Below are 14,383 nucleotides of genomic sequence, written 5' to 3'. Positions count from 1 at the left end.
GCTTCACTGTCAGCTGACTGCAGAGACCCATCAAGCCAGCCCAGACCCAGTGAACAGCCCAATGACCCACAGAATCATGAGGAATAATGTTTCTTGTCTCTTGTTTGAAACAGCTAAGTTTTGGAGTAGTTTATTACATGGCAAAGTCTAATTGAATATAATTTAAGAAAAATTTGAAATTGCAAAACATTTTCATAAGGAAAACAAAAGTCACCTACAGTCCCATCAACCAGAAGTGACCAATTGTGAATATTTTGGTGTATTTTCTATCAATTTTTATATTTAGTTGCATGGCTGTAGAGAGGGAAATTAAATGATGACAGAACCACACAGAATTGAATTTAAATAAGTTAAAACAAATAAGATATAACACCAAGACAAATTTTTTTTAAAGATTTTATTTATTTTTTTGACAGACAGAGATCACAAGTAGGCAGAGAGGCAGGCAGAGAGAAAGGAGGAAGCAGGCTCCCTGCTGAGCAGAGAGCCCGATGTGGGGCTCGATCCCAGGACCCTGGGATCATGACCTGAGCCGAAGGCAGAGGCTTTAATCCACTAAGCCACCCAGGCGCCCCACCAAGACAAATTTTGAAAAGAGAAAGAAACCCACAGAATTCATACAATAAGGAATTTAAATTTTGCTTTCTCCCCCCATCCCTACTAACTAGCATTACTTTGCATCCTTGGCTCTTTCTGGAAAATAGGATGTTCGTTGACTTGGAAACGTCTTTTGAACACTGCAGTCTCACTCATAGCCAGTCATGTGTGCAGGTTCCTTCATCAACCTGTGTACCTATGAGTCCGGAGGCATAAATAGTCAGCCTAGTTGGGCTAAAATGAAGCAAGCCCAACTGCCCATCAGATGTTGTTCAAATTTATCTGAATGAATGACTAGGGCTTGTGCTTTGATTGGTCATGTGGGTCACTGGGGACAGAATGCAGTTCTTGTGAAATGGACTCTTTCCGGGGCTACAGAGCCAGCCTGGGTGGACAGGAAGAGCTGCTGGCTGAAGCCCTTCATGGATGTTTATTTCTGTTTCAGCTTCACCCCAGGCATCACTCACAGAGGGGACACTGACCTGGACCAGCAGCCTCCTGCACAGGACTCATCCTGAGGGAAGAGATAGCCCTTCTGGCTGCAGGTCTACTAGGAGGGCCTGGTTTATTATCGAAGAGGATGGGCCATTCTGAGCATGCAGGCTGCCCCATTTTTAGATTTGTTCACATCTCAGTCCTAGGAAGAGGGGTCTTGTGAATGTGACCTACTCAGGCCACCACTGGGCTTCACTCAAGGAGCATGGTTCAAAAGCCACACACAAATTGGTAGGAAGTCCAGTCTTCTGGGAGGCTCCAAATCAAAACACTTAGGAACTTACACCCCATTATTTGGAATCCCCATTTTTGATTCATCCCACTTTAGCTGTTCTCTGCCCTCACATCATGCACCTGTTACTCTATCTTCCCCAACCCCTTAGCTCTACCCTACTCTTCAGCTTTCCTATGTAAATGTTCCCTAATGCCACCACCCTGGGCTTCAAGTGAAGTCCTCACCTCTCTTGCTGGCCTTTCTCTGGTGTCTCCTCTGCCCATCCTCTCTTTCTGGATCACAAAGCCGAGGAGTCAGCCCAGCAGAAGTAAACTATCCCCAGGAGGCTGGAGAAACGAGGGCCATCCATACAGGGCTTTCCTTCCTTGGGCCAACAGGGGAGGTATGAGAAGACTCCCATGACAATATCTTTTTCAGCTTGAACTGACAAGTACCATCTTTGCTAAAATTCCCAGGGGACATTTGCAAACAAGGTGGCCTGACTGGGGTCACATGTCACCAGGCTGTGGGAGCCCAGTGCAGGTCATCTGGCCCTTGTGGTGGTCCCTTGTATGCAGCTTTGGGAAGATGGGGCTTAGGGCTGTGCCTGGGTGGGGAGGGAGACAGGGGAGGCCAAGGACGTCTGCACCCATCGCACATGTGACAGTCCTGTGGGTCACCTGGAAGTAAAGGGCTGAGTCCTGTGCCTTCATGGGCACAAGAGCCAGTTGAGAATGCAGTGGAGACCCAGATAAATGCAATAGAACACAGCCTCATCCTCACCTCCAGGCTGGTGTGACTCAGAGGAATGAAGACTGGTGGCATGAGAAGCACATCCATTCCAGTCTCCTCGGTCTTCCTTGTAGCCCTGCTTCTGTCAGCATTCAGCCTCTATGATTCCTATTCTCCTTCTGCAGCACCCTCCACACAGAAATGCTCAAGAAGTGTTCACCACTGAAGTTGCCGATGTCAGTCCGCTGATGTAATCATTTTGCGGAAGTCAACAAAAGCCAACTATTTGCCTAAATGATGGACATTTTCCTTTAAGTGCTGGTGGTTACAATATTCACCCAGCAATGGATTCTCAATCCCCCATCCATCCTAATGGCAACCTTTACATAGACCTCTCTGACCAAGCTGACCCAGATAGCATCTCCGTGATCATTCTCCTCTTGGTGTGTGCATCTGGACCATGAGGTCAATTTGGAGAATTTCTGAACCCAGAGATGGGGTTAGGAGGGCTAGCGTTTGCATCTCATGAAACCTCCACAAAGAGAAGATTGCCGGTCTTGGCAAGGACTGAAAACGTGAGCGTGGGAATGCTGTTTTCTGTGCTTATGGCAATATGGTGGCCAGGGGGGAAGAGATGGACTTTTCAGGAAGAGATCCACACTGTCTAAGGTTGGAGCCAACCTTGGCAGCTCCCCTCTGGCCGCTGAGTCCTGCTTCTCTCTGTGCCTCCAGTCCTGCAGCACATGAGGACTTGGCGTTGGGAAACATTTTCTAATCCCCGAGACTTCTCTGAATTTCAAGCCAAATGGATTTTCTCTGTGTGTTACAGCCATTTAAATAGGTTCACGTGGTCCAAAGAGTTTAGTTGTTCATGTAAACTGTGTACCAAGTCCTTCCAGGAAAGTAGGTTTTAGGTTTTTAAGAATATTGATTGACTGGTTCATTCATTCATTCATTCATTCACTCAGTGAATCAAACATTGAACAACGACTATGCACCAGGCCCAACATCTTGGGATACCGAGAAGAATAGGATACTGCCCTATGCTTGAGGGATCTTGATCTTCATGTCAGTGACACCCAAAAAACAAATGGTCTCACAAAGGTGGTAGGAGTTGCAACAGGGAGAGAAGATGCTGTGCGAGCCAGGCAAGAGGCTCGAATCCTGCAGAAGAAACAGGACTCTTCCTAGGGGTTCTTCCTAAAGATAGCAAGATGGCAAGACCAGTGGCAGTTGTGCACTGTAAATGGGAACCAGCTGGGACTTTTGTATGTTGCTGTTGGGAGGAAAAGTGGGTATGACCTTGTAAATGGCTTTGCCAGTTACCTGCTAAAGGTAGAGAGGGTCATAACATTCCCATGACCTGCAATTCCACTCCCAAGTTTACACTCAAGCAAGGTAAGTGTGTGTGCACATGCCCAGCAGATGACATTTATGAGAATGTTCGTTGACAGTTTACTCACAATAGTTAAAAACTGGAAACATCTCACACTCCCATCAAATAGGATGGATTTGATAATTTGAGGTAGATCCTTTCATCAAGGGAATAGTGTGCAGCACTAGAAGGATAGTCTACTGCTTCCTGCAGCAACACGTGTGAATCTCAGGGATATAGAGATGAATGAAAGTAGTCAGATGCACAGACCACCGACTGGGAACCCGTTTGTGTCCATGTGGTGGAAGTCAGCAGAGTCCTTACCCGGAGGCGGGGTCTTGATTCAAAAGGGGCTCGGGTAATGGGTTGCTGCAATATTTTAGATCTTGATCAGGGCGGCAGTACCTAAGTGAAAGTTTACATAAATGAAACTCATGAAACAGTATACTTAATATTCATGCACTGTGTGTAACTCCGTAAACATTTTTAAGTAAAAAAAACCCCAACTAACAAATACACAAAACAATGTTACCACTTAATGTCCCAGGATACGTAAAGGACCCCCAAGCTTGCAGGAATTATAAACTGATGCACTGGAGAAAAGAGTTTTGTTCTCAGATATTCTAATTCCAGCAGGGAGAGGAGTAGGAAGAGCCCTGAACTGGACAGAGACAAAGTGGAACCTGACCTTGAACTCAGCATGGTGACCCCAGTCAGTGCCTCCCTGGGCCTCCCTTCCTGCAGTTTTAAATTGATGCTCGTCACACTCAGTAACACCTGAGACAGTGTCATGATAGAGTGCACACGAAAGTGGTCAATAATGTTAGAAGAAAATCTCTGAGTTTCCTACAGTGATGCCAACTTTTTAAGCATGAGAACCTACCTCAAATTATTTCTGATGAGGGTTTTTGTTTTTACGTTTGAATATTTTCAAGCATATAGAAAAGCAGAGAGAAAAGCTTAATAACCAGCCTAATATATCCATCAATCCATGTAACAATTGTAACGTTTTGTTATATTTACTGTATTATTTTCCTGAGTCCTTGTTTAAAAAACTATCTGATTATAGAAAGTGTGAAATACTAACAAAACAGAGAGAGAGAGAGAGAGAGAGAGAGGTGTGAACAGCTCCCATGCACCCAACACCCAGCCTCAATAATTATGAAGTCATGGAAATCTTGTTTCTGTCATAGCCTCACTTGTTTCTGCACATCCCACCCCAGAATTATGTAGAAACAAATCTCAAATACTGACATTTCATGCCCAGTGTAGGAGTATTTTTTGCTTAAAGAAAGGACTCTTCGAAATACAACCACAAGACCATTATCATCCCTTCAAAAATTAACAGTGACTTCTAATATCAAATATCAAGTTGGTGTTCAAATTTCCCCATTTCCCTTATAAAAGATTTTTCCAGATTGTTCAAATCAGAAGCCACACAAAGGTCACGTACCCCATCCAGAACTTTTCAGCACATAGAGCTAGAAAATAAGTTTTTAAAATAAAATGTGTAATGAGTTTGTAAGAATACATTTTACTTGATCCCGTCAATCTGAAATCTCAGAATAACAGCTCTAGCCCTCTAGTCCATAATATGATCCTTAAAAACCCTTTGTTTTTCCTTTAGTGTCTTCTTTTTGTTCTTAGCATATGTCTAAGGATGTACAGACAAATGAACGTTTTGAAGTCACATGGGATAGTTTCTATCTTTGTGGCAGAGCCATAAATCAATATATAGCTATGTTTGTTTCATTTTGCTTTTTACTTTAAGGGGCTGATTTTTAAAAATATTTTAATTTGTCTTACAACTGTGTAAATGTTTTCATGGTTTCCAAAGCAAATGTACAAACCGAACTGTATTTGAGAAGTCTAACCTACTTCTCCCTGTCTGCCATGATCCTTTCCTCCCCTTATAAGGAATGATTTAAAAAAATTATGGTTTATCCTTTTGTTTAAAAATCAATATAATAATAGCATAATATAATACACATACACGTATTTTATATCATATCTTCTTGGATAAATGGTAGTGTGCTATCCACGCTTTTCTCCTAGCTTTTGAGACTGCTTCGTAATGTCAAAAATGTTTACATTAAATAGATCCACTTTGGGAATTTATTAAGAAACTATACAAGGACAAAAATACGGCAGTGCATTTCATTGCACTTTTAAAGAAACAAATTTAAATAAATGTGTTCATCCTGATGCACTGATTTATAATTGAAAATGTCAGTCCATATCTCCATCCAGCCTACAATAAATACTTGGTTTGAATCTCGACAATCAGAGACCGCAGGAAGAGACCTACTATTTTTCCATTCTTTTCCTTTTATTTATTTAGATGTCTCTTTTTAAAAAAATAAAAGCTTAAATTTTGGAACAATTTCAGACTTACAGAAAAGTTGCAAAGATAGTACAGAAAGTTCTCACATACTCCTGATCCAGTTTTCCCCACTATAAACATCGAAAATAACATGCTACATTTGTCAAAACCAGGAAACCGACCCTGGTACATGACTATTAACTAAACTCCAGACTTTATTCAGATTTCACTAGATTTTCCACTAATGCCCTTTTCCTGTTCCAGAATTTGATCCAGGACACCACGTTGCATTTAATATCTTTCCCTTTTAATTGACCTAAAAAAAAAAAAAACTATCAGTCCTAAGGAGCGCTCCCATTTTATAGGTGATAAGGGACAGAAACCAAATGGCTTCCTGGCAGGGGGATGATCGCAGGATTTAAAACTAAATCTGTGTGGAATCCGCTTCTACAAACCACAGTGTGGTTTGCGGGGGAGGGGGGTGGAAATGCAGACACTTTTATCGGGCAGACATGGTGGGAGTCCTTGTTTGGGTTCTTTTAGTAGGTAGGAGGTCTTGGATAATTTAGCGCCACCGGGCCTTCGTTTTTTCATAAGTAAAATGGGAAGCTAAATAAAATATGCCTCACAGGGTAATAGAGAAGCTAATAGGTTGTGTACGGGAGGTGTCTGGACCACAGGAAGCGCTCAGCGAATGGCAATCACTGTTACCATCTCATCGTTGTTGGCAGATCTAGACCCGGCTCTTGGGGGCCAGGTGCGGGTCATCTGCTACAAAGACAGTCGTTCTGTTATGAAACAGATACGTAGTGTTCGCCCACCGCTTACGGTGGGCGTGAAACTCTGGTGAAAGCGATGCGAAGCGAAGCCGGGCGTGTGCTCAGAGAGCACGCACGGCTCCACTGTTCGTGGCTCCTCCGTCAGTTGCTGGTTTCTGTGCGGAAGACAAGGCTGTGCGCCCGCACGCGGGGCCATCACCCTGCCGGTATTTTACCAGAGAACAAGCCTCTAGTAAATAAACACACATGTGTTTTTACGTCTGAAAGGACTATTGACACTTTTTAAAGTGCTGGCAAAATTTTGTTTTGTTTTGTTTTGTTTGTTTTGGGAGTTTGTGTGTGTGTGTGTGTGTGTGTGACAGGAGAAAAAAAGCTCCCATGTGACAAACAGCCGTGGACTTGATTTCCAGGGTGTGCACACGTGTGCGCCTGTGCACGCGTTCTCCTTCTGCATGGGGTACAGGAGACTTCTGTGTCACTTTCCAAAATAGAACTCCAAAGTAGGTCAGTAGGAGAGGGGTAAAATAGGTCAGTTGCCACAAATCTAAGCAGACGGGGGTGCGGTTTCAGCTCAAGAGAGATTTTACCTGTAGACCCTTGGTCTAAACCCTGTTTTCTTAAGACCTAAAGGACCATTCTTTGGGGTGGGGGGGATGGGAGAGTGACACGGATACTCTCTTGTGCCATTGTTGACTGCCTGCATTTTCCTTCTCTGGGACAGCCACCTCTAGAGTGGAGACCATGGTTGCTGGGCATGGAGACCGAGCGGGCAGTTTTTTTTTTTTTTTAAGATTTTATTTATTTACTTGACAGACAGAGATCACAAGTAGGCAGAGAGGCAGGCAGAGAGACAGAGGAGGAAGCAGGCTCCCCGCTGAGCAGAGAGCCCGATGCAGGGCTCGATCCCAGGACCCTGGGATCATGGCCTGAGCCGAAGGTAGAGGCTTCAACCCACTGAGCCACCCAGGAGCCCCTCAAGCGGGCAGTTTTAGGCCTGATGTCATGAGGATGCCCAACACAGGACTGGGGAGAGTGTTCTGTGGGGGGAATGAATGAGTGGGGTGGTTTCCTGCCTCCATGGAGAGGTGGACAAGCAGCTGGTTTTGAAATAGAGAAACCACACTATGGGTAAGGCTTCTGGTGTTCCAGTGCTATGCAGTAGGATATGGAGTCCTGTTGCATCTCCCCGACCAGGGCGCTGCTGGAAAGGTGCCTAACAGGATTAGGCTGGAGCGATGGCTTTTACCCTACTTTAATGGTCCCCTCTCCAGTGATACATTGCTTCCTCACCACTGTGGGTCATTTTTTCCATATGGCACTCAAGACTGTCTGCATCCGCCCCCCAGAGAGACAGCATTTTCCTGATGGTGCAGGATTCTGATTTCCCAGTACTAGGTTTCGTAAGGTTTCTTGGCGCTCTACCAGGTAGAAGGGGCTCCTTAATAGATTATAATTTTAAAAAAAAAGTTGATTTTGTGACCAAGGCTCTTCCACGTGACTTTCTGAGTTATTACCAACACACATTTCTGGTTTCAGATTATTCTGACTCATGTTCTTATTTATTTTTTCCATTGTTGGCAATATCTCCGAGTAACCACAATGTTCATCCATTGTCTGATTACCAGAACAAAACACAGTCTGAGGTTGTTTGGAGTTTTAAAAGAGTTTGATTTTGTTTCTATTAAATTAAAAAAATAGTACCAGAAGTCACAGAGTTGGTCAAAAATGGAAGATTTTAGAAAACGAAACTTGTCCTGGTACAGATTGTTAGCACTGTGGAAATCAGTCCTAACTTGATTTGCACTGGTAATGGGCCTTAACAGGAGTAATTACAGAGGTTATTGGGGGAATGGTTTGGGAGAGAAATGAAATATTGCCTACTTATCTTCTTGGACCTCAGCAATACATATGCTCACATGGAATCACTATCCTTGAGCCCAGATTGGAAAGCTGTGTGGAGAGAAAAAGTTTTAAAGACCCAAGTGGGAATAGGAACACATTGGTTCGTTTATCCCCTGAACCAGAAATTGCTGTCCCTTCTTTTTGCCAGGCTCTGGGCTAGTCACGGGCATATCAGATATAATAGGTCAAGGGACCCAACTTCCAAGGGGCTCCCTGCAGAGTTAGGCAGGTAGGCTCACACAACGATCCTTGGAGTACAAAGTGGTAACCCCCCATACCAGCCCTGGAGGCACAGAACTGTGCAAGTGAACAGAAGTCTCCAGTTTGCCTGGAGTCGTAGAAAAAGCCATGGGGAGGAAATGGTGTCACTCTGGGCTTTGAAGGGTGGATCAGAAAGGAGGAGAAGGGCATTCTGGTGTTAAGAGAAGCATGGAAAACGGCAAAGCATTGGACACTTTGCAAATGTTGAGCGGTCCTATGTGGCTAAAGGATGAGGTTGTGTATGGGGGGGTGAGGAGGTGAGAGATGAGATTGGGGACGATGGTTGTGGTCGATTCCAAATGGCCTTGTGTATCCCACGAAGGAGAATCCGTGTATCACGAAAGGCCATGAGGATTTAGTGAAGGTTTGGCAGGTTTTCATTTTCAAAGTGCTTTTGCAATAGCAGTAGCTGGAATGGGAGCCACACAAACTCCAAGGGCCTGTTACTGTCACCGAGGGGAGGCGTCATGGTGACCCAGTCCTGCAGCTGGAGCGGTGGGGGAGGAGGCAGAGTCAGGAGCCATTCCTGAGGCCGAGGAGACGGGATTTATGAATTGCAAGCACACGGTCAAGGGAGAAAGCGAGGAAGGGGTCGGCAGGGAGGAAATGACACGGGGGAGCTTTGGAGTCAGACGATCTGAGCTGCACCACTTTGAAGTCTGTGACCAAGTCACTCCTCAGACCCTCCATCTCCTTCAAAAGAGGGGAATGGACAGGATTCACAGGTTGATGAGATCGCAGAGGCCTGGGACGCAGCGGGCAGATTCAGGACGAGGCTGTCCATTAATGGTAAATTGAGGCAGGCTCTGATCCACACTCTGTGTCACACGGGTAGTGGGTCGGGAGAACAGGGGCGGTCGTCTGTTCCTCACCTCCAGCAGGGCACAGAGGGGCTCTGGGGATGAGTGCTCAACTTCTTATTTCTATCTCAGTCTAGGACAAAGAAAGCTGAAAGCTCCTTGGGGAATGTTGCCTAAGACTATGTGGGGAAAGGAACGCTGCGGGTATTTCTACCCAGGGAGATGGGGGGCGGGAGGCCCCTTCCCACGGATAGGTGTTGGGAGGCTTAGGGCAGCCAGGGTGCTGCTGGGCCGGGATGTGGTGGTGATGACAACAAGGGTCAAATGTTTGGTCACTGCTACAAAACCAAATCTCCATCACATTCTAGACCAGATCTCAGTGTGGGAGGAAGAATAAGGGACCCCCAGGCCCTAGAAATTTGAGTTGGCTTTTCTGCCTGAGTCCTGTGAGGGGAGAAAGGGGAGAAAGGGGAGAAAGGAGGCCTGCCTAAAAGTGTCCCTCAAAGAAGCCAAGACACTGAGATCCAGGGAGCGGGCTGAGTTAAGTGCAGTGAAGGAGGACTGCGTGTGTTGCCAGCGAGGCTGTGCAGTGATGGGATGGAGGGCCGGGCGCTCCCAGGTCAGAGCAACCCACCTCCCCAGAACCACCCAGAATTGTTCCTCACCCCCGAAGGAGAAAGTAGTCAGGCCCCCAAGAGGACTTGAGAGTCTCAGCTGCAGAGAGAGACCTCACCGCCCGTCAAGCCGAGGCAATAAAGCAGCCTCCCCTCCTCGTGGCCCCGTGCAGACCCTTCTGGGAGCTCTCCAGCCACATTTTGCCTCTACAGTTTAAGAGAAATCAGGAAACTGGAGAGGATCCAAAGGAGAGCAAAAAACATGATTAAAGAGAGCAAGAATAGGACCCAAGAGACAAGTTAAAGAAATTGGGGTTGATTTGCCTAAAACAGTAAAGACGAAATGGGGACTGCATTCAAGTACATAGAGAGGGTCCAGTGTCTGGTTATTTTCCAATTTCAAGAGCACAGAAGAAGACGCAAATGGCCCAATTCGCCACCAGAGAGATTAGGTAAAGAAGGAGTTTCAAAAACATATGGACGTCTTGGAATGGCCTTCCCTGGGGTTATTGTCAAATAGGGCTGGCTGCTCCACAGGAGGAAAGCTGCTGGGGACCAGGCCAGTACATAGGGAGGGCCTGGCTCCCCCCCAGAGGTCCCACCCATCCCAGCTCTCCTGGCTGCTGGGAGCCTGCGCCTCTTTTTGGAGCAGAACCCCAGGGAGGGAGCGGCTGGCCTTGCCAGATGGGAGCATCTTTGCTTCCGGTGGGTCCCTCCATCGAAGGGCAAGCATGGCCTTTAAGCACATTTTTGCTTTGATGTGTTCAAGATACAGTCAACAGCAAATGCCTGTGGGTTCTTTGGCAGCCAGTAAAAATGTATCACTGTGTCCGGAAGTGGCAGTTTAGATCAGATCGCTGCGTGACTGGCTCACTGGAGGAGTGAAAAGACTCACAGAAAGCGTGTGCAAGTCCACGCCCCTAGACAGTTTGCTTGTACTGTGTTATCCAGGACCATAAGTTCAGTCCCACGTTCAACCATTGTCATAGGAGGAACTGGGTCAAGATGTAGAACCAAGCTTGAGTGCTTGCCTCCTCCTTCTGCCCCCTAACACGACACAAAAGATGGTAACCTACAGATAGGATAGTGGTACAATTTGTTCAGAAACCATGATGCTTGCGACAGTGAATGGAGGATACTGCTGATAATTAGGCTGGTACGTAGCTGAGGCCTGTGGCCATCTACCTATAAGGTTTTTTTAAAATTAATTTTTAAAGATTTTATTTATTGATAGAGAGAGGGAGAGCAGGGGAGGGAAAGAGGGAGAGGGAGAGAGAAACTCCAGCAGACTTTGTGCCTAGTACAGAGCTGGACTCGGGGCTTGATCCACGACTCTGAGATCATGGCTTGAGCCGAAACCAAGAGTCAGATACCCAACCGACTGAGCCACCCAGGTGCCCCCCTCCATCTATAACTTATATTCAAAGTTCACACAAGAAGGCAGGTGCCCTTGATATTAGAATCCTTGCAAACTTTCCGGTAGAAATAGAATGTTAAGTGTGCATTAGTTATCTAATGCTGTGTAAAAATTACCCCCCCCAGATCAGTGGCTCAAAACAATAAATATCATTTCATGCAGTTTCTGTGGATGAGGAATTAGGGAGCAGCCTTGCTGGGTGGGTTGGCCATTGGGTCTCTTCCTGGGGCTGCCAAACCTTGACTGGGTGGGAAGCTCCGCTTCCAAGACGGCTCACTCCCATGGCCGATGGCAGCAGACCTCCACGTCCCACCTCCGCCCGCCCCCATTAGACTGCTGGAGCGTCCTCACGGCAGCTGGTTTTCTTCAAAGTGAGTGACCTGAGTCACTCCTGCCTTTCGTGATTTAGTCTCAGAGCTCACTCACTCACTCACTTTGGCCATATTTTATTCATTAGAATGAGCCTCCCAGCCCAGCCCACACGAAAAGAGAAGATTAAGCTTTATTTCTTGAATGAAGGAGGATCTTCAAATATTTGGTCCTTCTTGTAAGTTCATGTTTGTTTTTGAGATTCCCAGTTTGCCTTTTTCTGAGTACGGCCTGTTTATTCAGCCTGCCCCAGTGACGGTGGGAAAGGAGAGGCAAGTACAGCCAGTGGGGTTATCTCTGTGACTGGCATTCTGGCTGTGGGGTGACTCTCTGTTCCTTCTGGGTATTGTCAGTCCCTTGGGACACTTAAGAATGGGCTCTCTTGAGTAATGAGTTTCCCATCACAGTAGGTATACAAGGAGATATGGGATGGTCAGTTGATAGGGAGCCACAGGTGAGTATAGATGGGATTGAAGGGAGATGGTCTAAATGATCTTCATGTCCCTTCTGACCCGGAGCGCCCATGAGCCCCTGATTCCCCCAAAGCATTCTTCTTCTTTGGGTGCCCTTGAAGTGAGTACTGAGAAACCTCATGAAGTGAGGCACGGATTCTGGAAGTGAGATCTGTGAAAAGAAAATGGAATCCCTGTTATCAAGGACTGAGCAGGTCATGAGTTTCAAGCCTCCCAGAGATGGAATTAAAAAGATTTCCAAGAATCTTCATCATGGGGCGGGCGATTGTGTTTGTTGACTTTTGCAGCAAGCCTTGGGAACTGTGTTTGGAGAGAGAAAAGCTGTTCCATGAGCCTGTGTCTGAAGCTCCGTCAAGGGTCGAGCTGCAGGGAGGCTGACCCATTTCAGAAGTCAGCAGCGGCTACCTGTAAGATCCCAACTTAGGAAAATCTGCCTCCATTTCTCATCGGCTTGTCCTCAAAGTGGCTTGATGGAAATGTAAGCTGGGCTGAGCAGTAAGTGCCCTGCTCATGAATGCCCAGGCTGTTCAGCAAAAATAGCCCACAGGAAACGGTATCGCAAAGGTCAATTCTTCTGGAAAGGAAGGGACAACAAGCCATCTATCTGAAATTTTAATGAGCAGATCCTGGCCTCTGACCCCATACCATGACCTAACAATCCAGTATTGAATGCCATGTCGGCTTCCATTTCCTGTGCACGAGGAGGCAGAGCTCCCGTCCAAAGGCCAACCATCTGGCGGATGGAAGATTGTCTCTGCCTGGCCGGCTGTTACGGTTGAGCATGAAGTCTTTATGGACGGAGTGTCAGTCCTGACTCCTTGCTTCACAGAGATGGGGAACTAGATGGTTGAGACACCAGGACTGTGGCTAGGATTTTCTTTCCTGCCTTATTTTTTCCCTCCTGCATTGGCTGTTTTCTTTCATTCAGTCAAAAACAAACCAAGGACAATCTTGAGGTACATTTAATCCTTTGGAAAGAGCCTTGCAGCTTTCAGGTTAGAAAACAAAAAAACTGGACTTCCACAGTCAAAAGTAATAGCTGAGTATAGAAGAGCAAAAAGAAATGGATCATCAGAAGAGAAAGTAGGGAAAGCCCCCAGCCCAGTGTGCAGCACATATGAGGTCCATTATGAGTAAAAAATTTGCCTCGTCAGAAAGATTCAAGAGGCCAGCAGCTAGACTCATCTCCAAACTAGTCTGTCCCACTGAGTTCAAAGGAAACAATTTTTTAATTCCTCTGCACAGTGTTGCTGAACGCTCTGGGAACCAAAGTATCAGAACCACTTGAGTACTTGTTGAGACTTCCCAGACCTTCCTAATAATAATGTCCGGTGCAAATACCAGGGGATTTGAATTCTTAACAAATGGTTGGGAATCCCGTGGGTTGGGGGCGGGGCACTGTATTAGCTTATTTAATGGTCTCTGCCATCTGGGAGGTTTGTCTTTTACTTTCACTTAACAGATGCTGAACCTGAAGCTTAGAAGTCAAGCGTTAAAGACACAGGCTGCGTTTGCTAAGATCTGGTGTGGACTCTGACCTGCTCCTCTGCCCTGTGACCATGGGGAAGCCTCTTAACCTTTAGACACTGGTTTCCTCATCTGTATATTCAGGATTTTAAATGGAAATAATGCACTGGCTACATTACTTTAGCACAATACTGCGATCCTATGAAGTCCCGTAGCAAATAATGTGGTAGGTAACTAGCAACCCAGTGATTATTTAATCATTTTTTTTAAAGATTTTATTTATTTGACAGACAGAGATCACAAGTAGGCAGAGAGGCAGGCAGAGAGAGAGGAAGGGAAGCAGGCTCCCTGCTGAGCAGAGAGCCCGATGCGGGGCTCGATCCCAGGACCCTGGGATCATGACCTGAGCCGAAGGCAGAGGCTTTAACCCACTGAGCCACCCAGGCACCCCAAACCCGGTGATTATTAAGTAGGTTCAGTAACCAATCACCCTGTTCAATAGGCCTGATTTACCAGTTTGTCCTACAAGACAGGAAAGACTTTGAAGGCAAAAGGCTCTTCTCTT

The sequence above is a fragment of the Enhydra lutris genome, unplaced genomic scaffold (assembly GCF_002288905.1).
Source record: "Enhydra lutris kenyoni isolate GAN:26980312 unplaced genomic scaffold, ASM228890v2 scaffoldscaffold12, whole genome shotgun sequence".
In the NCBI taxonomy this organism is placed as follows: domain Eukaryota; kingdom Metazoa; phylum Chordata; class Mammalia; order Carnivora; family Mustelidae; genus Enhydra; species Enhydra lutris.
This window is presented reverse-complemented; position numbering follows the sequence as displayed.